Source organism: Giraffa tippelskirchi, chromosome 12 (genome assembly GCF_054371585.1).
Source record: "Giraffa tippelskirchi isolate mGirTip1 chromosome 12, T2T-mGirTip1v1.2.pri, whole genome shotgun sequence".
Lineage (NCBI taxonomy): Eukaryota > Metazoa > Chordata > Mammalia > Artiodactyla > Giraffidae > Giraffa > Giraffa tippelskirchi.
In genome coordinates this window covers 132,290,836-132,317,360 of record NC_137286.1, presented here as the reverse complement: position 1 = coordinate 132,317,360, position 26,525 = coordinate 132,290,836, and the positions used below count along the sequence as shown (strand labels likewise).

Below are 26,525 nucleotides of genomic sequence, written 5' to 3'. Positions count from 1 at the left end.
AGCTGTGCGTGTGTGCGTACTAAGTCACTTCAGTCGTGTCTGGCTTTTTGCGACCCTATGGACAGCAATCAGCCAGGCTCCTCTGTCCAAGGGTTTCTCCAGGCAGGGGACTGGAGTGGGTTGCCATGCCCTCCTCCAAGGATGTAAACTGTACTTAACAGGTTAAAGGCCAATATTTCTAGATTAGTTCACTAAACAAAGATAAGATTAAAGCATTTAAGCTACTGTTGAAATATTTTATAACTTAAGGAAAATATTAATAGTAAAATATTACTAAAATTAAAGAACTCCTAAAAAACCATTTGATTCTGTCTATAATTTAATAAATGTAATGTCTATCCAAGATAGCATGTTTCATAATTCTTTCTTCCAATGGAAACAAAATCAAATATACATCAATACTTAACATATAACCAATATTTCATTATTGGCTAAGAACCAAAGAATCTAAGAATGTTTTGAAAAACACTGGTGAAATCATTAGTGTGCCTTCAACCAAATCAATACTGTTAAGCATCAATAGTTGCTCTACTTCCTTAGAGTTTTGTATCATGGCTCAAAGAAGAAATACTTTTTATAAAAATGATTTTGCTACAAAAAGGAATTTTTATTTTCATTGGCATATGCTACTGTAAAAGAATAATCAGAATTCTTATTTATGATTATAATTAATCATTAAAACACTTATTGCATAAAGTACATATTAAAGATGTTGAGGAATTAAAAATCTTAATTTTTAGCTATATGTTTTAATGACATCTTTTGAATCCTTCAGAATTCAAGCTTTTTTCTTCATCTCCTCCAGAATATATAATGTGCATGCATGTGCATGCTAAGTCGCTTCAGTCATGTCTGACTCTGTGCAACTCCATGGACTATAGCATATCAGGCTCCTCTGTCCATGGGATTCTTCAGGTGAGGTTACTGGAGTGGATTGCCGTGTTCTCCTCCTGGGGATCGTCTAGACCCAGGGATCAAACCCATGTCTCTTACATCTCCTGCATTGGCAGGTAGGTTCTTTACCACTAGCACCACCTGGGAAGCCCAATATATATAATGTATATGGCATAAAACTGTCCCTTCCTCAGAGCTTGTGGATAATCAAAACATAACATGTATGTGTTTGATTTTCCACTTTTCTTTTCTTTTTTAAAAAAATGTAAGCATAAATATAGAGAGTATGTTGAATATAAATACATACTATTTGCTCTCAATACAAAAATCAGACCTCAAACTATGATCAGTTCATACTTAAAGTTTGGGTTCCATCCTAAGGAGAGTGATAAATAACAGATTCTCTCATTTTCCTCTCTCTCTCATATAGTCAAACTTCCAAGGAGCTCTGTTCATATCCACATAAAGTTGTTGAAATAAAATTTTAGTTGAACCTGCGTTCATGCTAAGTTACTTAAGTCATGAACGACTCTTTGCGATCCTATGGACTGTAGCCTGCCAAGCTCCTCTGTCCATGGGATTCTCTAGGCAAGAATCTGTAGTGGGTTGCCATGCCCTCCTCCAGGGGACCTTCCCTGACCCAGGAATTGAACCTGAATCTCCTGCAGCTCCTCCAGCTCCTGCATTGCAGGCAGATTCTTTATCACTGCACCACCGGGGAAGCCTTTAGGTGAACCCATCCTTTGATAAATATACTTGTTAAATTATCCACCATTGACCCTTGGACAACATAGGTTTGAACTGTGCAGGTCCAATTATATGTGGATTTTTTTTCAAGAAACGTATCTGAAAAAATTTTGGAGATTTTCAACAACTTGGAAAAAACTTGTACTTGAGCCACATAACCAAAAAATGTTGAAAATTTTAAGAAAAAAGATGTGCCATGAATACATAAAATATATGTGGATACTAGTCTGTTTTATCTTTTACTACCATATAATATATGCAAATCTATCAGAAAAAGTAAAAAATTATCAAAACTTACATGAACATACAAGTTGTACATGGCATCAGTCAGTCTGGGGAAATATAAGCAAGTATAAGGATGTAGTATTAAATATTAACTACATAAAATCAACTATAGTACAACTGTACTACTGTCATAATTTCACAGCAACTTTTTATTGCCATTGTGCTGAGCTCAAGTGTCGTGAGTATCTACTTAAGACACCATGTAGATTCATCATCTCCATGTATGCAGCTCATCTCTCCAGTAAATTGCATATCTCAGTAAAAAGTGATCTTTTGTAGTTCTCAAGTATCTTTCATCATGTTTAGGGCAATACCATAAACCTTGAATAACACCCTGGAACCTACACAAAGTGCCACTAGTATGTGAGAAGTGCTCCCAAGAAGCAGAGAAAAGGCATAACATTACAAGAAAAAGTTGGTTTGCTTGATATGTAATGTAAACTGCAGTTGCCCACAGTTTCAAGATAAATGACTACAGTGTAAGAAACATTGTGCTGTTTGCTTCATTCATGAGGAAAGGAAAAGAAATTCATGAAGTTACTAGGCAGCTACACGAGCAGGGGTGAAAACCTTGCCCATTTCATGAAATACTTTTTTATATCATATTGAAAATGCATCTTTTATGTGAGTGTAGGATTGCTAGAAGAATGGTATACCTATAGATTAATATCATTTAAGAAAAAGTGAAGTCATTACATGACAAATTAAAGTATAAGAAGCTGAAGGATCTAAAGCCAGAGAACTTAATTTCAGCATCGGATGGTTTGATAATTTTAGAAAGAGGTTTGGCTTTTTTTAAAAAATGTCAAGATAACAGGAAAAGCAGCTTCTGCTGACCACAAGGCAGCAGGTGAGTTCCCACACACCATTATGAAAATCATTGAGGAGAAAGGTTATCTGCCTGAACAGATTTTAAGCAGACACAATTCCCTATTCTGGAAAAAATGCTACAAAGGTTGTTTATCAGTAAGGGAGAGAAGGGTGGATCAGGATTTAAGGCAGGCAGGCATAGGCTAACTCTACTCTTTTGTGAAAATGCTGTTTTGATATGCAATGCCCAGAACCCCATGTGTTCAACACTGGCAGCATCAAAGTGGTCTACATACATGCATGCCACTAAGTCGCTTCAGTCACGTCCAACTCTTTGCGACCCTATGGACTGTATATAGTCTGCCAGGCTCCTCTCTCCATGGGATTCTCCAGGCAAGAATACTGGAGTGAGTTGCCATGCCCTCCTCCAGGGTTTTTCCCGACCCAGGGATTGAATCTGCATCTCTTACATCTCCTGCATGGGCAGGCAGGTTCTTTAGCACTAGTGCCATCTGGGAAACCCTCAAAATGGTCTATTTCCCCTTTATACAATGTCTCTAATTCAGTCTCTAGATCATAGGGTCATAAGGACCTTTAAGGCTTATTACACATGGTGTTCCATGGAAAAGACTGTCAACACTATGGAAGAAAACCCTGACAAAAAGATCATGAAAGTCTGGAAGTCTACACCATTGAAGATGCCATCAGTGTTATAGAAAAAGCCATGAAAGCCAGAAATAACAGATTCCTTTTGCAGAGAGTTGTGTCCATGTGATGTGAGTGACTTAGCACTAACATGCCACCTCCTCACTCCAGGGTCATTTAGGAAAGGTCTAGGGGAATCAGGACTTTTACTACTGTCCAGAAGTAATGAAGCCACCCCCACCCCCTTGATGACTGTGGAGGCTATAGAGAGAAGCAAGGCATGGCTTCCCCTCTGAGCCAGGGTGATATTACTGGCAACTTCGTGAGATGCAGAACTCCCATCCCTAACACTGAAGTAAGGAGCCCCTTTGTCTCTATCTGCTAAGACTGGATGGGTTAAGCAACAGAAATGTATTTTCTCACAGTTCTGAAGCTGGAATGTCTAAGATCAAGGTGTGGGCATATTTAGTTGTGTTCACAGTAAGGACTCTCTTCTTGTCTTGCAGATGGCAACCTCCTCATGATGTCCTCACATGACTGAGAGAAAGCTGTTCCTGTGTCTTCTTATGAAGACAGTCATCCCACCATGAAGACACCACCCTCATTACCTCATCTCAAGGTAATAAAATTCTAAACTACCTCCAAATGCCATCAGATTGGAGGTTAGGGCTTCAATATAGGAATTTGAGGGGACACAAACATTCATTCTATAACACTATCACCCCTCAGAAGACAGCGGAGGCTGAACGGGAAAACTGTATTTCCATCAGCACCTTTCTTTAATGAAGAGGCACTTACGACTATGGACAAAATAAGTTCAAAGGAGACATACTTTAGAAAGATCATTTAAGTAAGATATACATAGCATAAAAGTCCCAAAGTCCAGGTTTCTATTGCAGTATCAAAATCTAGAACAATCTCAAAGTGATTGGAAAAAATAATCAACAGATTCCTATACAGTAATGACATGAATGACAGAATTATCTGACAAGAATTTTTTTAATTAATGTATTTATTGTAACTGGAGGCTAATTACTTTACCATACTGTGGTGGCTTTTGCCATACATTGATATGAATCAGCCACGGCTGTACATGTGTCCCCTACCTCGAACTCCTCTCCCACCCCCTTCCCCATCCCCTCCCTTTGGGTTGTCCCAGTGCACTGGCTTTGAGTGTCCTGACAAGAATTTTAAAGCAGCCATAATATGCCTGTTTCAATAAACAATTATGAAGATATCTGTAAAGAGAGAAAGTCTCAGAGAAGAAAGACAATATATAAAGAAGAGCCAAAAGGATATTTTAGAATGGCGTAATACAGTAACTGATATTAAAAACTCAGTGATTGGGCTGAATGGAGGGAAGAATAAATGGACAACAGGAGAATAGCACAATTGTAACAACGAAGATAAACACCTCGTAACAGGAAGTCCTGTTACTATATCATCTCCTACTGCTCCCTGACTGGGAGGGTCATTATTTCTCACAGGCAGATTTGGAACTAAAGTAGCTACTAAGAAATAACAAGCTCAGACAGTCTTAAACGGTAAATCAAAATTCAATATTTCACAAAGTTCAAATGAGAAACTTGATGGTAGATTTATGTTCTGTCATATTTATTTGGAAGGGGCAATTCTTGACATTTACTTTTCCATTCAGGAAAGTTTAAGACATTACATCCATGGAATGGTATATGTTTTACTTTGCATAATTATTTTTTTACATATTAATGGCTATAAATTTTTGATCACACACTAATGTATTTATACTCATTGACCAATCCATCTACTGAATAGAGGTAGACAAGGGGAAAAGAAGCAAGGAATTTCTAGTTACTGAGTCCTATCACATCCTGGCTACAAGGCAATGTTTTGCACATATTCTGCCTTCTAATGATTGGAGATATTTGCTTAGAATTTGTCATATATATATATATATATTTAGAGAACAGTATGCTTTGAAATGTATTTTTATGGTGACAAAAGTTTACCTATATGTTGCAAATAAAAAAACTGTTAAAGGGAAATATAATAAAGAGCTATGGATATCTTTTCAGAAAATCAATAATAACATTTTGGCATATTTGTTTCTAATCTTTTAAGAAATAAAGTATTACAAAGTTGCATTAATGTGCTCAGGCATCCATCACACAACACCACAGGCTGAGTGCCTTCAACAACAGAAATTTATTTTCTCAGAGTTCTGGAGTTTAGTTGCCCAAGATCAAGGTATAAGAAGGTTTGGTTTCTTCCAAGGCCTCTCTCCTTAGTTCATAGATGGCTGCCTTCTCACTTTGCCCTCCTGTGGTCTCTCTTCTGTGTCTGAATATATCTTTGTCCTAATCTCCTCTTTGTAAGGACACTAGTCATACTGGATTAGGGCTTATTATATGACCTTGTTTTACTTTATTTACCTCTTTTGAAGGCCCTGTATTCAAATATAGTCTCATTCTGAAGTACTGGGGACTTAAATATATAAACTGGGGAGGGCAGAACAATTCATAAAAAAACTCAAGTCATAACAAACAATTCATATAGTTGCAAAATCCAATTAATCGTTCTCCAATCATACTTCTTCTTTTCTCATCAGATGAAAGATTTATCTTGATGTTCATTATTTATTTAATCAAGTAATAGTTAATCAAAAAATATATAACTTACTATTCCATGTGATATGAGAAAATAACAGTAGTTAAAATAAGCAAAAAGCTATACATTTATCTGGGTTAACATTACTTGGGGAGAGAAGTAGAAAACAAAGAAAATAAGTATGCATAATACACAGCAAGTTAAATTGTGATAAATATTATGGAGATATTTTTAAAAGCAGCCAGTTAGGATAGAGAATAGACAGGATGAAATCTCAAATAGGGCTATATGAGTCCTCACCAAGAATGTGGTATTTGATAACTATTGAGTAAATATTGAGTAAATATTCTATGCTTTTAAATACATACATAGATACAGACCTATCTATATCTATACATGTTAGTTGCTCAGTCATGTCCGACTCTTTGTGATCTCATAGACTTAGAGTGCCAGGCTCCTCTGTCCATGGAATTCTCCAGGTAAGAATACTGGAGGATGGGTAGCCATTCCTTCTCCAGGGCTTCTTTCCGACCCAGGGATCGAACCTGGGTCTCCTGCATTGCAGCAGATTCTTTACCATTTGAGCCACCAGGGAAGCCCCTCTATATCTATGTAGGTATGTCTATACATTGTCTGTTACATTTGCTGACATCTATGACATCTAAGTACTCTATGGTTATAAAATTATATAAGGGAATTTCAATTTCTGACTATAAATAAGTTGATCTGGAATTATCCTTCTGACATAAATAAAACATCAATGAAATAATTATTTGAAACTTAGAAAATACACAATACAGAACTCTGATCTCTAAGAAAAGGTAAACTGAAAACTCAGCCCTGCGATTGGCTTGGCTATCTGTCTGAAAGAACCTTACAGAAAGTTGTTCAGGAATGTACTTCCCAAGTGAAGTATGATAACCTTAATGAGTTGAAGAGACAAAGGTGATAGTTTGGGAAGGTAGAGGTTTCTGAAATTTGCAGAGAGGGGTCAGAAAATTGAGCACTCCATGGAGAAATACCCCTACAAACCTATACAGGGATCCCATTGACTCAATTGCTGAATCCTAAGCGCATGTATACAGGATGAAATCCACCTACCTGGGCAAGAATAACTGGGGGAGTGTCAACTGAGCAATCTTCACATTCTGGCCTGTAGAGAGGAGTGCTCTCACTGAATGATGGTAGAGTCCCTGGAAATGTCACCTTAGTAGCGGAACTAAATTGCCCTCAGGGTAAAGGCTATTTAGGACCCAAAAGAACAAAGCTTAAAAACAAGCTTAAAGAAAATCAAACAATCAACTGCTTCCCAAACAAAATCTAACTGTAAAAAAAGAACAAGACAACTCAGCACTCAATTGCATCAAATACAATTACCTGCATCAAATAAAAATTACTAAACATGCCAAGATGCAAGAAAGTATGACTTTTCATAAAGAGAAAATCATTCAGTATAATCAAAACCACAAACAACACAGATAATATTATCAACAGACAGGAAACAAAATAGCTGCTATAAAATAGTTCAAGTAGTTAAAGGAAAACATGAACAAAATTAGGCAAGAAATGGAATATACCAAAAAAAGTAATCAGATGAAACATCCAGAGGTGAAAATAGTATCTGATATAAATAATTCACTAGATTAAAACCATATTAGATACAGAAGAAAATATCTGTGAATTTGAAGGCACAGCAAGAGAAACTATCCAAATGGAATCACAGAGACAAAAAAGAAAAAATAAAAAGAACATTGATCTGCGAGACAATATAAAACTGTACAATATGTGGAAATTGCATTTTCAGAGGGAGAAGTGGGGTGGGGATAAAAAATTATTTGAAGAAGTGATGTCAAAAAACTGTCCAAATTTGATGAAAATTATAAACTCAGAGATCCAAGAAACTCAGCAGGCCTGCAAGCAAAATAAATGCAAAAATGCCTTACTAAGGCACATCACAATCAAATTATTGAAAACAGGTTAGAAAATAAGAGTTTCGTAAACAACCAGAAGAAAAATAAGCAGTTTATATGATGAAGAACAAAGACAAGAACTACTGCAGATTTCTTTCTCAGAAAACAATTTAAGCCAGAAGAAAACTGAAGTATGTAATCAAATAGAATCCTATTCCTAACAATTTTTTTTAATTTTAAATTCAACTATATCAATAATTACATTAAAATTAATGGTTAAAAAATGCTACTTCAAAAGCAGAGATTGGTAAAATGTATTTTCAAAGGGAAAACCATATAGTGCTTAAAATATACAAAATCTATTATAGAGAAAGAGTTAAATCCAGTATAAACAATAGTTAAACATCAGTGAAAATGGAATCGAAAGAAAGCTGAGGAAGCTCTTCAGACCATGAGAAGGGATAAAGAAAGTCTCTTCATAATGATGAAAGGGTAAATTCATCAAGAACACACACCAATCCTAAGTGAGTACGAACCTAATATTTGAACTTCAAAATGCACAAAACAAAAGCTAATGACTAGGGGGAAAAAAAGAAGACAAAACCACAACTGTAATTGGAGATTTCAACATTTCTTTTCTCATTAATTGATAGAAAACATAGAAACTTGTTTAAGAAGATAAAAGAAAAAAAATTTGGCCTCATAGATATTTATAGAACATTCCTCCTGAGAACAGCAGAATGCAAGTAATTTTCAGGAACAACTACAACAGTCATTTAGATGGATCAGATGCAGGGTTATCTGATCAACTTTAAGGATTGATATCATATGGGATATGTCGTATGACTATAAGAAAATTAAAATTAATTGCAGAGAGATTACTGGAACATCTCCAAGTATTTGAAAACAATTCTTTTCTAAAAATAAAGAAAGAAAGAAGAATTATAAGGAAAACACACAAAAAAATTGAAAATAATATAAAAAGACATCAAAATGTGTAGCATGAAGCCAAAGCCACACTTAGAAGGAAATTAACAGCATTAAATTATTTTATTAAAGAGGAGAAAAGTAGAATACCAGAGAGCTAATTCTTCATTGCCCCAGTAGAAAGTCAGTACATATTTTCAAAAATAAGTAATTAAGAGAAAGTTTATAAAAGTTAGTATACACTTTGACTATTTTTCATAGTCATGTATGGATGTGAAAACTGGATCAGAAAGAAGGCTGAGTGCTGAAGAATTGGTGCTCTTGATGCTTTTGAATTGCGGTGCTGGAGAAAGACTCTTGAGAGTTCCTTGGACTGCAAGGAGATTAAACCAATCAATCCTAAAGGAAACCAACCCTGAATATTCACTGGAAGAACTGATGCTAAAGGTGAAGCTCCAATACTTTGGCCACCTGATGCAAAGAGCCAACTCATTGGAAAAGACTGTGATGCTGGGAAAGATTGAAGATAAAAGGAGAAGGAGGTGGCAGAGGATTAGATGGTTAGATAACATCACTGATTCTATGGACATGAATTTAAGCAAATTCCAGGAGACAGAGGGGAACAGAGGAGGCTCGTGTGCTACTGTTCATGAGTTTGCAGTGTTGAACACAACTTAGCAACTGAAGAACTACAACATATGAAACATAGCTATCCGTGTGAAAAACAGCTTTACATTGTTGAAGCATATACATGAAAAAGAGATAATATTGTTGAAAAATAAGAATACTATTTTATAAGCATGTTAGTATCATTTGAATTTTAAACCATATATTTGTATTAGTTTAAAAAAACAATGAAAATAATGATTAAAAAATTACTTCCCCTTATTAAAGAAAATTTTTTATTTTTACCAGTTAGAAAGCAAGTGATGACATGGTGAAAAAGTATAGTGTCAGTGAATATTTCCTTTTCTCTTTAAAATATGTACATTAATCTGCAAATTATAAAGTATATAAATAAATAAAAACCTATCATAGGGACTTCACTGGCAGTCCAGTGGTTAAGATTCTGCCCATCCAATGCAGGAGGGCATGGGCTAGATCACTGGTCAAGCAACTAAAATCCTTAGGCATGACCAAAAAAAAACAGTCTACTCTGGGTATATGAATATCTGGATATCCAGAGTAGACAGAGATAACTACTAAGTATGGCTTCTCTGGCATGAAAAATACACATATTGTAGTGTATGAACATTTGTGGCTTAACAGTCCATACATGGCATAAAATTGCATGCCAGCATAAAAACAGATTTCTTTTTTCACATTAAATATGTCAAAAGAAATCAAGACAAATTCAAGTATTCAGTTCAGTTCAGTCCAGTCACTCAGTCGTGTCCGACACTTTGCCACCCCATGAATTGCAGCACACCAGGCCTCTCTGTCAATCACCAACTCCCGGAGTCTACCCAAACCCATGTCCATCGAGTTGGTGATGCCATCCAACCATTTCATCCTCTGTTGTCCCCTTCTCCTCCTGCCCCCAATCCTACCCAGCATTAGGGTCTTTTCCAATGAGTCAACTCTTCATATGAGGTGGCCAAAGTATTGGAGTTTCAGCTTCAACATCAGTCCTTCCAATGAACACCCAGGATTGATCTCCTTTAGGATGGATTGATTGGATCTCCTTGCACTCCAAGGGACTCTCAAAAGTCTTCTCCAACACCACAGTTCAAAAGCATCAATTCTGCGGCGCTCAGCTTTCTTCACTGTCCAACTCTCACATCCATACATGACCACTGGAAAAACCATAGCCTTGACTAGATGGACTTTTGTTGTCAAAGTAATGTCTCTGCTTTTAAATATGCTATCTAGGTTGGCCAAAACCTCCCTTCCAAGGAGTAAGCGTCTTTTAATTTCGTGGCTGCAATCACCATCAGCAGTGATTTTGGAGCCCCCAAAAATAAAGTCTGACACTGTTTCCACTGTTTCCCCATCTATTTCCCATGAAGTGATGGGACCAGATGCCATGATCTTAGTTTTCTGAACGTTGAGCTTTAAGCCAACTTTTTCACTCTCCTCTTTCACTTTCATCAAGAGGCTCTTTAGTTCTTCTTCACTTTCTGCCATAAGGGTGGTGTCATCTGCATATCTGAGGTTATTGATATTTCTCCCAGCAATCTTGATTCCAGCTTGTGTTTCTTCCAGCCCAGCATTTCTCATGATGTACTCTGCATATAAGCCGGGGGCCCGTGGGCGAGGGGAGCTAGGCCGGGCCGGGGGCAGCGGCGGCGAGAGGAGTTACCCCAAGCCCAAGGAGCAGCGGCTGCGTGGGCACAGGAGGGCCGAGAGGAGTTACTCAACATTCAAGATCAGGAGGGGCCGTCGTGAGTAGATGCCCCTTGTCCAAGGTAAGGAGCAATGGCTGCACTTTGCTGGAGCAGCCGTGAAGAAATATCCCACGTCCAAGGTAAGAGAAACCCAAGTAAGACGGTACGTGTTGCGAGAGGGCATCAGAGGGCAGACACACTGAAACTTAAATTCAAGTATTAATACTTGATTAAACACTATGTTTAAATGAATTTTATTGAAATACAATTCATAACATCTCAAACTCTGCATGCTATGATAACAAAAAATGTTCTGTGTGAGGGCTTTCCTGGTGCCTCAGTAGTGAAGAATCTGCCTGTCAAAGCAATCAATTCTGCCTGATCCGGGAAGATCCCATATGACACTGAGCAACTAAGCTAGAACTGTTAGGCTGTGCTCTGAAGCCCTGAAGACACAACTGCTGAGCCCACATGCCACAACTACTGAAGCTTGCATACCCTAGAGTCCATGCTCCACAGGGAGAGAGGACACTGCATGCGCCACAGCTGGGGAGTGGCCCCTGTCTCCACAACTAGAGAAAAGACCACACAGCACAGTCATAAATAAATAAATAAATATTTTTAAAAAAATGTTTTATGTGATGAAGTGAAAGTGAAAGTTCACTCAGTCGTGTCCGACTCTTTGCGACCCCATGGACTAAACAGTCCATGGAATTCTCCAGGTCAGAATATTGGAGTGGGTAGCTTGTCCCTTCTCCAGGGGATCTTCCCAACCCAGGGATCAAACCTAGGTCTCCCTCACTGCAGGTGGATTCTTTACCAGCTGAGTCACAAGGGAAGTCTAAGAACACTGGAGTGTGTGGCCTATCCCTTTTCCAGCAGATCTCCCCAACCCAGGAATCAAACCAGGGCCTCCTGCATTGCAAGCAGATTCTTTACCAACTGAGCTATCAGGGAAGCCCTTTGTGACGAAACAGTCAGTTAACAAATGAGCAGATCATGCAAAGTAAGTCAAAGCAATCATTTGACAAGCCTATATTGCACTCATAAATTAATTAAAGGAGGTTGTCTACTACCTTTGTGAGTGTGTGTGTATGTGTGTGAGAATGTGTCTCTGTGTGTCTATGTGTGTGTCAGTCTCTTAATTTTTATAATCTCAAATGGTATAAAGCCCACTGAAAATGCAGGAATCTTTGATAGTAATAACTTTCTAGATCAAGGAAGCTCTCTTCATAAGTAACTAGAGGAACACGTTTCCCACTACATTTGGCACAAGATCAAGAGCTTACTTGGCTATGGATCTGCAGTAGGGGAGAAATCATAGTCTGGTGGAAGACAAAAATAAGCAGCAACGCACTCTTGTGCTAGACAAATAGAGTTTCAAGAACTCTTCAAGTCAAATGGAAATCAATACCTTTTTACTTTTTAAAAAACACCCAATTTCTTAACCTTAGAGAGTGCTAATTGCTTATCACAGAAGGACAACTTTTCCAAATGAACCAACTAGAGTTTCCTTAGGAAACATTGTTACATTTCACAGAAATCAATTTAGAAGGCAAAAACTAGCACAAATGTATACTTGCACCAATTCTATATACTTAGTTATCATTTGTCCATTTATCCTATTTTGGCATTCTTTCCAATTTTGGTTCTAATGATGGCTATAGAATATGCTGTTATTTTGAATACAAAGAAGAGAGAATATCATTCAAAAGTGTTTGCACATTTTCCATCAGTCAGTCAGTTCAGTCGCTCAGTTCTGTCCGACTCTTTGAGACCCTATGGACTGCCCACGCCAGGCCTCCCTGTCCATCACCAACTCCCGGAGCTTGCTCAAACTCATGTCCATCGTGTCAGTGATGCCATGCAACCACCTCATCTTCTGTGGTCCCCTTCTCCTCCTGCCTTCAGTCTTTCCCAGCATCAGCGTCTTTTCTAATGAGTCAGTTTTCCTCAGGTGGCCAAAGTATTGGAGCTTCAGGTTCAGCATCAGTCACCCCAATGAATATGGAGGACCAATTGATTTCCTTTAGGATTGACTGGCTTGATTGCCTGGCAGTCCAAGGGACTCTCAAGAGTCTTGTCCAACACCACAGTTCAAAATCATCAATTCTTTGGCGCTCAGCTTTCTTTATGGTCCAACTCTTATATCCATACGTGACCAAAAACCATAGCTTTGACTATATGGATTTTTGTCAGCAAAGTAATGTCTCTGCTTTTTAACATGTTATCAAAGCTGGTCATAACTTTTCTTCCAAGGAGCAAGCATCTTTTAATTTCATGGCTGTAGTCACCATCTTCAGTGATTTTGGAGCCCCCAAAATAAAGGCTGTCACTGTTTCCATTCATTCCCCATCTATTTGCCATGAAGTGATGGGACCAGATGCCATGATCTTGCTTTTTTGAATGTTGAGCTTTAAGCCAACTTTTTCCTCTCCTCTTTCACGTTCATCAAGAGGGTCTTTAGTTCTTCTTCACTTTCTGCCATAAGGGTGGTGTTATCTGCATATCTGAGGTTATTGATATTCCTCCTGGCAATCCTGATTCCAGTTCGTGCTTCATCCAACCCAGCATTTCTCATGATGTACTCTGCATAAAAGTTAAATAAGTAGGGTGACAATATATAGACTTGACGTACTCCTTTTCCTATTTGAAACCAGTCTGTTGTCCCATGCCCAGTTCTAACTGCTGCTTCCTGACCTGTATACAGGTTTCTCAAGAGGCAGGTCAGGTGGTCTGGCATTCCCATCTCTTTCAGAATTTTCCACAGTTTATTGTGATCCATAGAGTCAAAGGCTTTGGTATAGTCAATACAGCAGAAATAGATGTTTTTCTGGAACTCTCTTGCTTTTTCGATGATCCAGCAGATGTTGGCTTGGTGACTCTAATTTTCTTGTAGAGATCTCTAGTCTTTCCTATTCTATTGTTTTCCTCTGTCGCTTTGCACTGATCACTGAGGAAGGCTTTCTTTTCTCTCCTTGCTATTCTTTGGAACTCTGCATTCAAATGGGTGGGTATATCTTTCCTTTTCTCCTTTGCCTTTAGCTTCTCTTCTTTTCTCAGCTACTTGTAAGGCCTCCTCAGACAACCATTTTGCCTTTTTGCATTTCTTTTTTTTTTGGTGGATTGTCTTGATCACTGTCTCCTGTACAATGTCACGAACCTCCGTCCGTAGTTCTTCAGGCACTCAGACACTCTGTCTATCAGATATAATCCCTTGAATCTATTTGTCACTTCCACTATATAATTGTAAGGAATTTGATTTAGGTTATACCTGAATGGTCTAGTGGTTTTCCCTACTTTCGTCTAGTGGTTTTCCCTACTTTCTTCAATTTAACTCTGAATTTGGCAAGAAGGAGTTCATGATCTGAGCCACGGTCAGCTCCTGGTCTCATTTTTGCTGACTGTGTAGAGCTTCTCCATCTTTGGCTGCAAAGAATATAATCAATCTGATTTTGGTGTTGACTGTCTTGTGATGTCCATGTGTAGAGTTGTCTCTTGTGTTGTTGGAACAGGGTGTTTGCTATGACCAGTGCATTCTCTTGGCAAAACTGTATTAGCCTTTGCCCTGCTTCTGCTAAATTTGTGACATTGTTCTTTTGAGTAGCAACTTTTAAACCATGACCCCTTGACTGTATAAAAACATATATACATTTGTAGGTAAGCAGTCATATTTACTTGGCAAGCTATACTATTATTACTAAGGGAGTAAGATATATCAAACATTTGAGAAAATGAAGTCAAAACTATGTTTATATTAAGGCAATCCTCTGAGGCATGTGTTCTTCAAAAAAAAAAAAAAGGATCAGCTAAATTATCAGTTCGTTGTTCAAAATTTTAAAGACGTTTATGTTATATACCTCAAAAAACTCCTAGTGAGTGGCCAGAAGAGTGTTTTAATTTTATAATCCACTTCTGGCACCAGTAAGAGATTATGAGAGGCTTGTTTTTAATCTTCTCACAAATTAGATTTAGTTATTTTAATTTTCTCTCCTTCTGTGGTCGTATTACCTGAATTCTGAGGTATAACATTTCATCAATATGGATCAAAACTGCTCATGACTTATTGCTTTATTGTTCACAGTAAATGTGAAAGATAGCTGTTGTTTCTCTCTCTTTTTTTTCCTGTACATGTCTAATAACCAAGGAAAGGAGGGAATTGAATTATAGCAAAAAAGCAACAAAATACAGATTTGATGTGCACTATTGAAATCAAAATTAAACACTTAACCGATTGAAACAAACTTTTTAATACATCCATTTAATGTACTATTTAGCCTCGCTGGATTTGAGATACCGATAACCTGTAATTCATCAACTGTCATATTTGGATACAAATCTCTCCACACAGAATTTCACTCTCTAATTTTTCTATTGAAGTATAGTTGTAGTACCTATTATATAAGTTATAGGTATGCAATATAGTGACTCAGTTTTTAAAAGTTATATTCCATTTATAGTGATTCTAAAATATTGGCTACATTCCCCATGCTGTGCAATATACCATTGTAGCTTATATTATATGTAATAATTTTACCTCTTAATCCACTACCTCTTTCTTGCCCCTCCCCCTTCCCTCTCCCTACTGGTAACCACTAGTTTGTCCTCTATATCTGTGAGTCTTCTCCCTTTTTATTTTATTCACTGCTACTGCTGCTGCTAAGTCGCTTCAGTCGTGTCCGACTCTGTGCGACCCCATAGACGGCCACCCACCAGCCTCCCCCGTCCCTGGGATTCTCCAGGCAAGAACACTGGAGTGGGTTGCCATTTCCTTCTCCAGTGCATGAAAGAGAAAAGTGAAAGTGAAGTCGCTCAGTCGTGTCCGACTCTTAGCGACCCCATGGACCGTAGCCCACCAGTCTCCTCCATCCATGGGATTTTCCAGGCAAGAGGACTGGAGTGGGCTGCCATTGTCTTCTCCGTTTTATTCACTAGTTTGTTGTATTTTTTTAGACTCCACATGTACGTGATAGGCTTCTCAGATGGCGCTAGAGGTAAAGAATCTGGCTGCCAATGCAGGTTCGATCCCTGGGTCAGGAAGATACCCTGCAGAAGGGATAGGCTACCCACTCCAGTATTCTTGCCCTTCCCTGGTGTCTCAGATGGTAAAGAAACTGCCTGTAATGAAGGAGACCTGGGTTCAATCCCTGGGTTGGGACTATCTCCTGGAGAAGGGCAATGCAACCCACTCCAGTATTCTTGCCTAGAGAATCCCATGTACATAGGAGCCTGGCAGGCTACAGTTCATGGGGTCCCAAAGAGGTGGACATGACTGAGCAACTAAGCACAGCACAGCACAGAGAAAACAAACATCCTTACACTGAAAAAAATCTGGATCACATTGCCAGTTTCTGACATTCCATGAACTAGAGCAAAAACTAGGTACTTACATATAATGTCTGACTTTGCATTTTTTTCTGCCACATTTAAAGTGTGTTAAACACCTACTAAGTAACAACAGAGCAGATAACCATGGTTACATAGATCTCCTTTCATCCACCAGGTAGGTTCTGCTTCTGGATGACTTAGGGAACAGGTACAAGAAGGCACCCTCTGCTCCTAGAAACCAGGTAGAGAACGGCTCCATCTTTGCTTTTACAGAAATTGGGAGAAGCATCAGCCAGTGAAATTTTCCCTGTTTTGGTCCTTTTTAAAAAATTTTTGATTATCTTTTATGTGTTCCATTCCTAGTTCTTTTCTTGTTTAACTTAAATGCAACATTGCTTATTTGGATTGGTACTTTTATTATTCTTTAAATAGGCTTGTACTCGTCTTTTTATGTGCTTAATTTGATTTATCTCTCTGTTTCTAGTCTTTATTACATGTTCTGATGAAGACTTATTTTCCCCTCCAATATACCCAAGAAAATGTCAGTGGTGTCTGTTTGGGTATTATCCCATAGCATAAATAGTATCTCTTTCTCTTCATACAACACTATGGTTTACTGACTCTTGCTCTTTTCTGGAAATTTTTTGTTCTGGTATGAGTTCTCATTAAAAAGAGGGTTTTTAATTCCTTTGATGACAAGAATAAAATTTCTCATTGGGAGCCAAGGTGAAAATGTATTTCTTGCTCTGCAGCAGGATCACAGGATAATGACAATAGTATACCATCCCACAGACCACTGAATCCTTGCTGTGCAGAACCGTTACTTTTTTAACCCCACCTTGCCTGTGATCTTAGAAAATACATAGGTATCCCCTATCTGTGAGCCCCTCCCAACAACAGATTCAGTATTGCGTCAGCTACTCCAGAGTTTTCAGAAAGCAATCATAGCAAGAGAAAGGAAGAAAAAGAAAAAAGGAAAAAAAAAAGAAAAGAAAAATTACCACCTCTCATATCAGTACCAAAATTTTAGGGAAGAAAACAGACAAAGGACACAAAGAGGTATATTCTTTTTTGTTCCAACTGATTTTGGAATGTTATGCCATGTCTTCAACTATGCAAAAATTTAAAACGTATGTTCATTTTATACAAAAGTATAAAATAGATGTCAAAACTAAGAAGACAAAGATAATTCAAATTAAGCTGATTAAATACTGGAAATATTTCCATAGAATGGATATACATATACAGATATGTGTATATATATATATATATAATTTGAATAGTTATATTTTCTTTTTTTTCATATTTTGATATCAGGCCAACCATGTGAATTCAAGATCATTATTATCTAATCTGAATGGTGAGCAATTTTGATAAGATGCCTTTGATAGAAAAGTATATGTCATTAGAATTCAATCCCTAAATGTCCCTATAAATTAATTTCACTTTCAACTATTCATTATTGCAATAAGTAAAACTGATTGTCTTAAAAGGTCATATACCTTCATTTAAATGTTTTTATTATGGGTATAAAATACTATCATATCTAAGTTAATTGAATTTTTATAATACCTTTTAAATTTAAATTCATTTTTCTTTATGTCAAGTATTAAACACTTTTCCTTTCAATTACCACAATAGCCAATTTTTTTCTGAAAATTTACTGTAAATTAGTCTCTCAGCATTTCATTAATATCAACATGTTTATTTTATTTTCATGTCCTAGTGGATTATCATATCTCTTTCAAAATATAGGCAACACAGGAATTTGGAAAAAAAGTCTGACAATAATAATATTAAAAAATAATTAGTATTAGAATTCTGAAATATTAACTGCAATCACATATTGAATTTTCACTATTGGCTTTCAAATATTTATTGGCATAGATACTCTTTAGCACAAAGCCAAAATGCATAATAAACTTTACAGGATAAAACAAAACCTCTCCCTCAGTAATACAAGCATGTAAGGAATTAATTTTCCCAAGACTATTGTTTTCAGAGTAACTTAACTTATGTATAGTAAGAAATTCTTTCAAGGAGGATGAATATAAATCATATAATAGTACCGACAACTTTACCTTGAATGTCTTTGCCTAAAATAAACAAGCCATGATATGCCTTTAATTCTGGAATTACAAAGCTGAACATGATCAAACAGAAGTTGTATTTTGGTCATCAAGGAAGATATGTGTGCTAAAAGCACAGCATGTGGAAGGCGCTGTTCTGGCTGTGGTGAATGCTTACAGAGTTAAAGTAGACTCTTCACTTATTTTTGCCTCAATACTGGGTAGTTGTCATTCATTCCGCCCCCCACCCCCACCCCCACAGCATTCTCAGGTCTATGGCTGACCACGTGCTAACCTGAGACCATCAGGAAATGGTATAGCTTAACACTGCCTAGCGTTAGATACATTGCTCTTTATTGCTAAAGTCCAAAACTTATGAAATTTGTGATTCCTCTAAGTTTCAGAGGTATGCTAAACATCAGGAAATCCTGCCTCTTAATATTCTTGCTACCTACCAGTGTCTGAAAATGTGCTAAACATCTCCCTTTGGATATAATCAACATATCCCCAAAAGATTCTGGCCAACCAGAAAAGCACTCAAACAGCACTTCTCTCTGTGTTACAAAGGAAATGAATTACAGCACATTCCATTAGGGGACTAACATGTGTTTGAAGCTGTTCTAGAACTAACTAAGCACAATGCCACCAATAATACTGCAAATTCTTATAATCTTTTAAACAGTGACTACATTTCCAGGTAAATTAAGCAAAAAAAGATATCTGAACAATGACTAATTTGGATAAAACTCCAAAATATGTGAGTCTTACATAAAGGCTTAAAGGATTAAATATTTCTCTTTGAAAAATAGTTGAATGTCAAAAATATAAAGCTAGTAGTCATGCCTTGTAGTGCCTATTTTTTCTATCCAGATATAGTAGTAGATTTTAAAGACTAGCATGTGCACATCAGTGATTGCACTCAGTGCCTTGGAAAAACCACACCTTTATCTAAGTGCATGCTTTGGGGAATTTTACTTTGAGAGTAAAAGAAATTAAAATGACTACACAGGAATAGTAACAGCATACCTAAGCATGTTCCCACCCGATTGGAACAGATGGTTGTTATTATTGTCTTTAAAACTTTTTTTTCATGGATTACATTCTTGAAAATGTTAGGTCTGATTTCATCTTCAAGAATATAAGCTCCTTGAGAATTAAGCCTGTTTTACAAAGTTCACTGGCCAGTAAAAGTAACTTACATTTGGATGAATATTCATAGGCCGTATCATTTAATTTTCAAAATAATTCCCTGAATTTTTCTCTTATTCAAATTCAGAAAATAGTGGGTAACTAACAAGGACCTACTGTACAGAACATGGAACTCTCCTCAATGTTATGTGGCAGCCTGGATGGGAGAGGTGTTGGGGAAAGAATGGACCCATGTATATGTATGGCTGAGTCCCTTCGCTGTTCACCTGAAACTATCACAACATTTTTAGTTGGCTATACTCCAATACAAAATACACAGCTAAAATAAATAAATAAATGCTGAAAGTAGGATTTAAGAAGAAAACAAACAAATTATAATTTGTCCAAAGTTGCCCCAATATAATAAAGAGCAGGGATGTAATCTACATGTTTTGGTGCTATGATCATGTCATTTCATTTATACATAATTATAAAATACAACTAAAATGAAAGAAGTGAGTTCTGGCAAACATGGTGAGACTGGTAATTTAGGGACTACTCTTATGGATATCTGAATAAGGAGGCTGGGATGGATTTTCACAGCAAACGGATAAAGAGGGAGCATATTACTTACTGATTCTGTGTCTATGTATTCATTTTGCTTCTTGTGAAAGTTTCTGTCTATATCTAATCTATTTGAAATAGAAAAACAGAACTCCAAGTAAATAACAACTTTGATCCCAGGGGAAAGGGGAAGGTATGAACACACCAACTAAGTTGAATATAATTGTGAAGTAACTTTTTAAAGAAATCAAAACAATTATCCCACTTCTCTCTCCTTGAGCTTGAAATTGATAATGTAATTGCATTCACATTAATTTAATTAACTTTAAAATACCTTTTGAAGAGGTATTTTTACCTTTACATCTTCTATGTTTGAATGTGTTTAGAGGTCATGTGATATTAGGCACTATGAAATTAAACAGTAATTTCCTGAATTAAGCTTGACTAGTTGGATGTTTAATAGCATTACAAATAAAATATTATTTTGATACACTTGAGAAAAATTAGATTCTTCATGAAATTGGATTAGATGTGTCTCTGATCGATGAAGATAACTGATCTCATAGAGAAAATGCAATTGCCAACCACAGCAGATATGCAAAGTCTAAGTTGAAGGGGAATAATTAAATATAATCAAAATTAGAATTTTCAGAGCATATAGGAATAAAACATGTCCTTTATTGAAGTTCTTGCTAGCTCTGGTGAAAAAAAAAAGTTTCAGGGGAGACTCTATTTGACTCTACTTGGGTCACACACCTGTCCTTCAGACAATCACTTAGGCTGTGCTTAGACTGATGAGCACTTTGAATGGACAGGCCAGTCATATACTCACCTCTGTGGTATTGAGTAGTCTTAGATTTTCTCACACCAGGACCAGAAAAAACAATATACTCTCATTAAAGAATATAATCTCAGTTATTATTAATATATTATATTGCTGTTTACACAAATTTCAAGTCAAATATACAAGCATTATCCTCTCTAGAAGTCAGTCTTGCTCTCTCTGTCTGCACACACACACACACACACATAAACACTGAGATACCTGATGAACATTTTAAAAAGTTATGAAACCAATAGTAAGATGATTTATATAAGCTACATACATCACAGAATCCAATTTAAGCCTTTTCTCATTTATATGATGCTGATGTCACATAATTATATGTAAAACCTCATTTCTGTGACTACTATTTCCAGTAATGGTGAAATAGCTAATTTAGACCAACATTTTGCTGAGAGAAACAATAGAAAAGCTTAATTTTTTAACCTTTTATAAGGCACCAAAGTGTTAATGTAGTGAACAACAAACAGTCTTAGACCAAGATCGGGAAAAAGAAAGAAACTCAAGTATGTGAATTTGGTCTTTTGACCACTTTTCTCCTATGGTCTTTTTCTAAACACTATTTTTGGCAGATTCTTAAGAATAGGGGATAAAAATTAGAATACAAAGCTAATGAAGAATTGGACAGACTAAGTTAACCCTTGGTTTGGGCTCACGTATAACTACACAGACCTCGCAGGTATTGAAGGACATCTTTAATTAGCTAATTGCATCATAGTACATTAAGGAGAACCTGGATTGTGTATATCCCTAGGTGCATTCCACAAGTGAATACCACAAATCTCTCTAGAGGACGAAAACATTTACCACTGGCCTCAAACCAACTTCAAAAATATTCTCAATAAACAACTTGCAAAACAATTTATCAGGTCCAAAAAATAGGAGATTAAAATGAGCAGAAAAAAACATACAATGGAAGAAAATTCAGAGGGGTACAATAACATAGTTATTGGACATAGAGTACATAACTGTGGTTGATACTAAAAAAAAAAAGTTTAAATAAAGAAGGCAAAGTTGGCAAAGAATTGAAAACTGTAAGATTAAAATATCCATAGTAAGTGTGGAAGGAAAGAGCCTGGGTGGGGGGAAGAGGGGGACAGAGAAAAGGAAAGAGAAAGTCCAATATACATTTACTTAAGGCCCTTAGAGGAAAAAAAGAGAGAGAGAGAGAAGAAATCAGGCAGAAGAAAACCTGGATGAGATAAAGGTTTAAATTTTTCAAAACTATTTAGACATAAAGTCACAGATTTTTAAAATTCCAGAAACTCCATGTAGGTTAAAAAATGAAATCTTACTTTCTATAACTGCTGAAATCTAATGACAAAGAGAAAAATAATAAAATGCCAATTATCTTCAAAGGAGAAACACTCTATAGATAATATCTCAATGGAACCAGTGGAAGCCAAAAGACAGTAAAATATTTTCAAAGGGCTGAAAGTTACCATTAACCTAGATTTCTATACCTACTGAAAAATATCTTTAAAGAATACATGTGGAATACAGGGTAGTGGTGGCCATCTGTATTAGCCAGGGTATTCAGAGAAGCAGAGTCAATAGGAGTTATGGATATTTATAAGAGGAAAATTATTTTAGAAATTGACTCATGTGGTTATGAAGCCTAAGAAGCCCCATGATCTGCACTGCAAGCTGGAAAACCAAGAAAGTTGGCAATGTATCTCAGCCTGAATCTGAGACTGAATCTGAGTCTGAGAACCAGGGAGTCAATGGTGTAAGTCCTAGTCTGAGTTCAAACTGGAGATACACAGGTACCAATGAACAGAGCAGGAGAAGATGATGAATGTCTCAGCTCAAGCAGAGAGAGCAAATTCCTATCTTCTGCCATTTTGTTCTATTCATGCCCTCAAGCGACTGGATGATGCCCACTTGCATTGGTGACAGTGAGTCTCTACTCAGCTCACTAATGTCTTCTGAAAACACCCTCATAGACACTTAGAAATGGTATTTTACTAGTTTTCTGAGCATAGCTTGACCCAATCAAGTTGACACATAAAATTAACCATTACACCATCAAAATCCAAATCACACTACTGTTTATTTAAAATGAATACAGATCAATAAGAATAGCAAAGAAAATCAAATCAAGTAAAATAAAAAGTAATTTCTATGCCCACTGGACACTGGAAAGCAAACAAAAAATGTAACAAATTTCAATTTCCATACAAGTAGAGAATCAAACATCTGAAAACAGCAGTAGCTCCAAAGATTACACCAAAATAGAGCCAGGAGTAATACATGAATGGAAGAGAGTGCAGCAAGGCCCTACTGGTAAAAGACACAGATAATATCAGCCAGGGTCATTCCCAAAATAAATTGGGGAAAACACTGAGAATACACAGAAGATGCTTAGCAAGTGGGCAGGACCGCCGATGGTTGCCTCAGCAACGCACTGCTTCTGGGTGAGAAAAGCTATTTGGAAGGGAAAACTGTCCCTTGGGATTTTGGTAGTGAAAGGAAAGAAAGAAATAAGAGGCCAAATTCAAATTGCTATAAAACAAGACGTCAAACAATCAGAAAACAGACTGACTTATCACCCCCACATTCTCCCCAAAGCACCATATATGAAACTGCATCATACTATAGAGAAAAATGGGCTTCCCAGGTGGCGCTAGTGGTAAAGAACCTGCCTGCCAATGTAGGAGATGCAAGAGACTCAGGTTTGATCCCTGGGTGAGTAAGACCCTCTGGAGAAGGAAATGGCAATCCACTCCAGTATTCTTGCTGGGAAAATCTCATGGACAGAGGAGTCTGGCAGGCTACAGTAGCCCATGGGGTCACAAAGAGTTAGACACGACTAAAGCAACTTAGCACAGAGAAAAACATGCTCTTGAACTAAGGAGGTAAGTAAGTCACTCGCCTTTTCAGTTTTCCCATTCCTAGTATTGCAACTAGGTATAACCCCATGGGACCTGGGTTCAATCCCTGGGTTGGGAAGATCCTCTGGAGAAGGGAAAGGCTACCCACTTTAGTATTCTGGCCTAGAGAATTCCATGGACTGTATAGTTCATGGGGTCACAAAGAGTCGGACATGACTGAGCAAGTTTCACATAACCCCATGGGGCCTTCTGGGAACGGACCCCTTCCCCCATATTCTCTGCTTTAGTTCCTCTCTGAAGTACTTAAACAACAGTATTTGATGCACATTTCCTGAGGTGTTTTACAGATGCTAAAACCCCCACCAAATGGAAGAAATTACTAGATGACCATGAGCACATACCCTCCAAGATCTACTGACATATAGATTAATAATGTTAATTCCTACGACAACACCCTGTTTCTTAACCAATCACAGAATTGCGCATGAGCTGATCACATACATACCTTGGGATGCCCAATCCTCACCCTGCCTTTAAAAACGCCTCTAAAAACCCATCTGGGAGTCAGGTGTTTCAAGCACAACAGCCCTTGGACTACTTGCTTGGAGCCTTACAATTAATGCTGCATTTTCATTCACCACCCGCTGGTGTCAGCAGATGGGTTTTACTAGGTACAAGTAAATGGACTCAAGTTTTATTTGGTAATAGTATCTTTGCAGATACATCAGGTCCCATTTTTATTACTGATAGTGTGTTTAACATTTTCTGGAACCTACAAGAACATGTGGTTGTGTAGTAAAAAATACAACTATATGGCTGTGGTGGCTTTAAGAAATTAAAGAAGATCTGAATAAATACAATAGTACATAACCTTTATAAGTTGAAAGTTTCAATATACAAAAGGTGTTAATTTTCCTAAGGTTAATCCATAAATTTGGTGTAATCCCCATCATGTCACCAACAGGGTATGTGTATTAAGTGGGAGGGGAGATTGGCTTGTTTTCTAAAAGTTACATATGGGAATGCATGGCCCAAGATAATATTTCACAGCAGTGTGAAAGGAATTTTATCAGATATCAAGAGTCATTCTATATTTATGACATTTAATACAGAATAGACTTTGTGTAGGGATAGGAAACCAGAAAAACAGAATGGAATAGTGGGTCTAGAAGTAGATTCAGCCCTATATGACTCTTACCATCTTGGTCACAAATTAATTGACCACAGGTGCATGGGTTTATTTTGGGGTTTTATCCTTTCTAGATCTATATTTCTGGTTTTGTGCCAATGCTATACTTTTTTGATTGCTATAGCTTTGTAGTAAAGTCTGAAGTCAGGTAACCTTTTTACTCCAGCTCTGTTTTTATTTATGAAGATTGGCTATTTGAGGTCTTTTGTGTCTTCATCCATGGTGTTGCAAGAGTTGGACACAACTTAGCAACTAAACCAACTGTCTTTATACAGATTTTAAAGTTGTTTGTTATAGTTCTGTGAAAAATGCCATTGGTAATTTGATAGAGGTTGCATTATATCTGTAGATTGCCTTGGGTAGCATAGTCACTAAAAGGAATGAAATATTGTCATTTGTACAACATTGATGGACCTACAGATTATCATACTAAGTGAAGTCAGAGAAAGGCAAATGCAAATGATACAGTTTATATGTGGAATCTAAAAAAAATGATACAAATGAATTAATTTACAAAACAGAAACAGACTCACAGACTTAAAAAACAAACTTATGTTTACCAAAGGGTAAAGGTGGGAGAGAAGGATAAACTGGCAATTTGAAATTGACATATACACACTACTATATTTAAAATAGAAAACCACCAAGGACCTATGTATAGTATAAGAAAATCTGCCCATATTCTGTAATAACATAAATGGGAAAAGAACATGAAAGAGAATAGCTATATGTATATGTATAACTGAATCACTTTGTTGTACACCTGAAGCTGACACAACACAGTAAATCAGCTATAGTCCAATGTAAAGTAGAAATTAAAAATAAGAATTAGGGACATGTTTCAATATCTACTGAATGATCCCAAACTTAACTCTTACTCTCTTTTCAAGATTTTTGGACCTAGAATAATCATATTCAGACTTCAAAAAATAGCCAGACAATATTTATAAAATAAGAAAGAGAAGGAGAAAGAGGAAGAGGTGGAGGCAGAGAAGAACAAGGAGAAATGAAATTCAAAACAAATATGGAGACTGCAAAGCATCATCAAACTCATTTACAGGAGGTCAAGTTTCTAGGTCAAAACACTGTCTACTAAAGACCACGCAAACAAACAAACAAATGCATAAATTCGAAGCTCTAAAAGAGAATAAAAGAAATTCCAAAAGATCTAGCAGTAGCTTCAGTTTTTTGAAGTATAGGAGAGACAGTTGCTGAAATGGAAATCGAGGCTGATTCAGACAAAATTCTAGAACAGATTGTTAAACAGGTGCTTTTTATTATATGTACAGATATACCTTGGAGATATTGTGGGATTGGTTCCAGAGCACCATAAGAAAGTGAACACTGCAACAAAGTGAATCATACAAACTGTGTGGTTCCTTGCTGCATATAAAAGTTTTGTTTGCACTATACTGTAGTCTGTTAAGTGTGCAATAAT

The 26,525-nt window shown here is 36.9% G+C and overlaps 1 protein-coding gene and 1 long non-coding RNA gene across 4 annotated transcripts in view; one reads left to right on the top strand and one right to left on the bottom strand.

Moving 5' to 3' along the window:
* Nucleotides 1–26,525, bottom strand: part of GPC5 (glypican 5) — a 1,454,838-nt gene that overhangs the window by 886,234 nt on the left and 542,079 nt on the right. The window lies entirely within an intron of this gene.
* LOC145530209 (uncharacterized) lies at nucleotides 6,437–26,252 on the top strand. The gene is made up of 4 exons (XR_014071559.1): nucleotides 6,437–6,583; nucleotides 11,010–11,212; nucleotides 17,777–17,819; nucleotides 25,978–26,252. It is a non-coding gene; the product is annotated as an uncharacterized LOC145530209 (long non-coding RNA).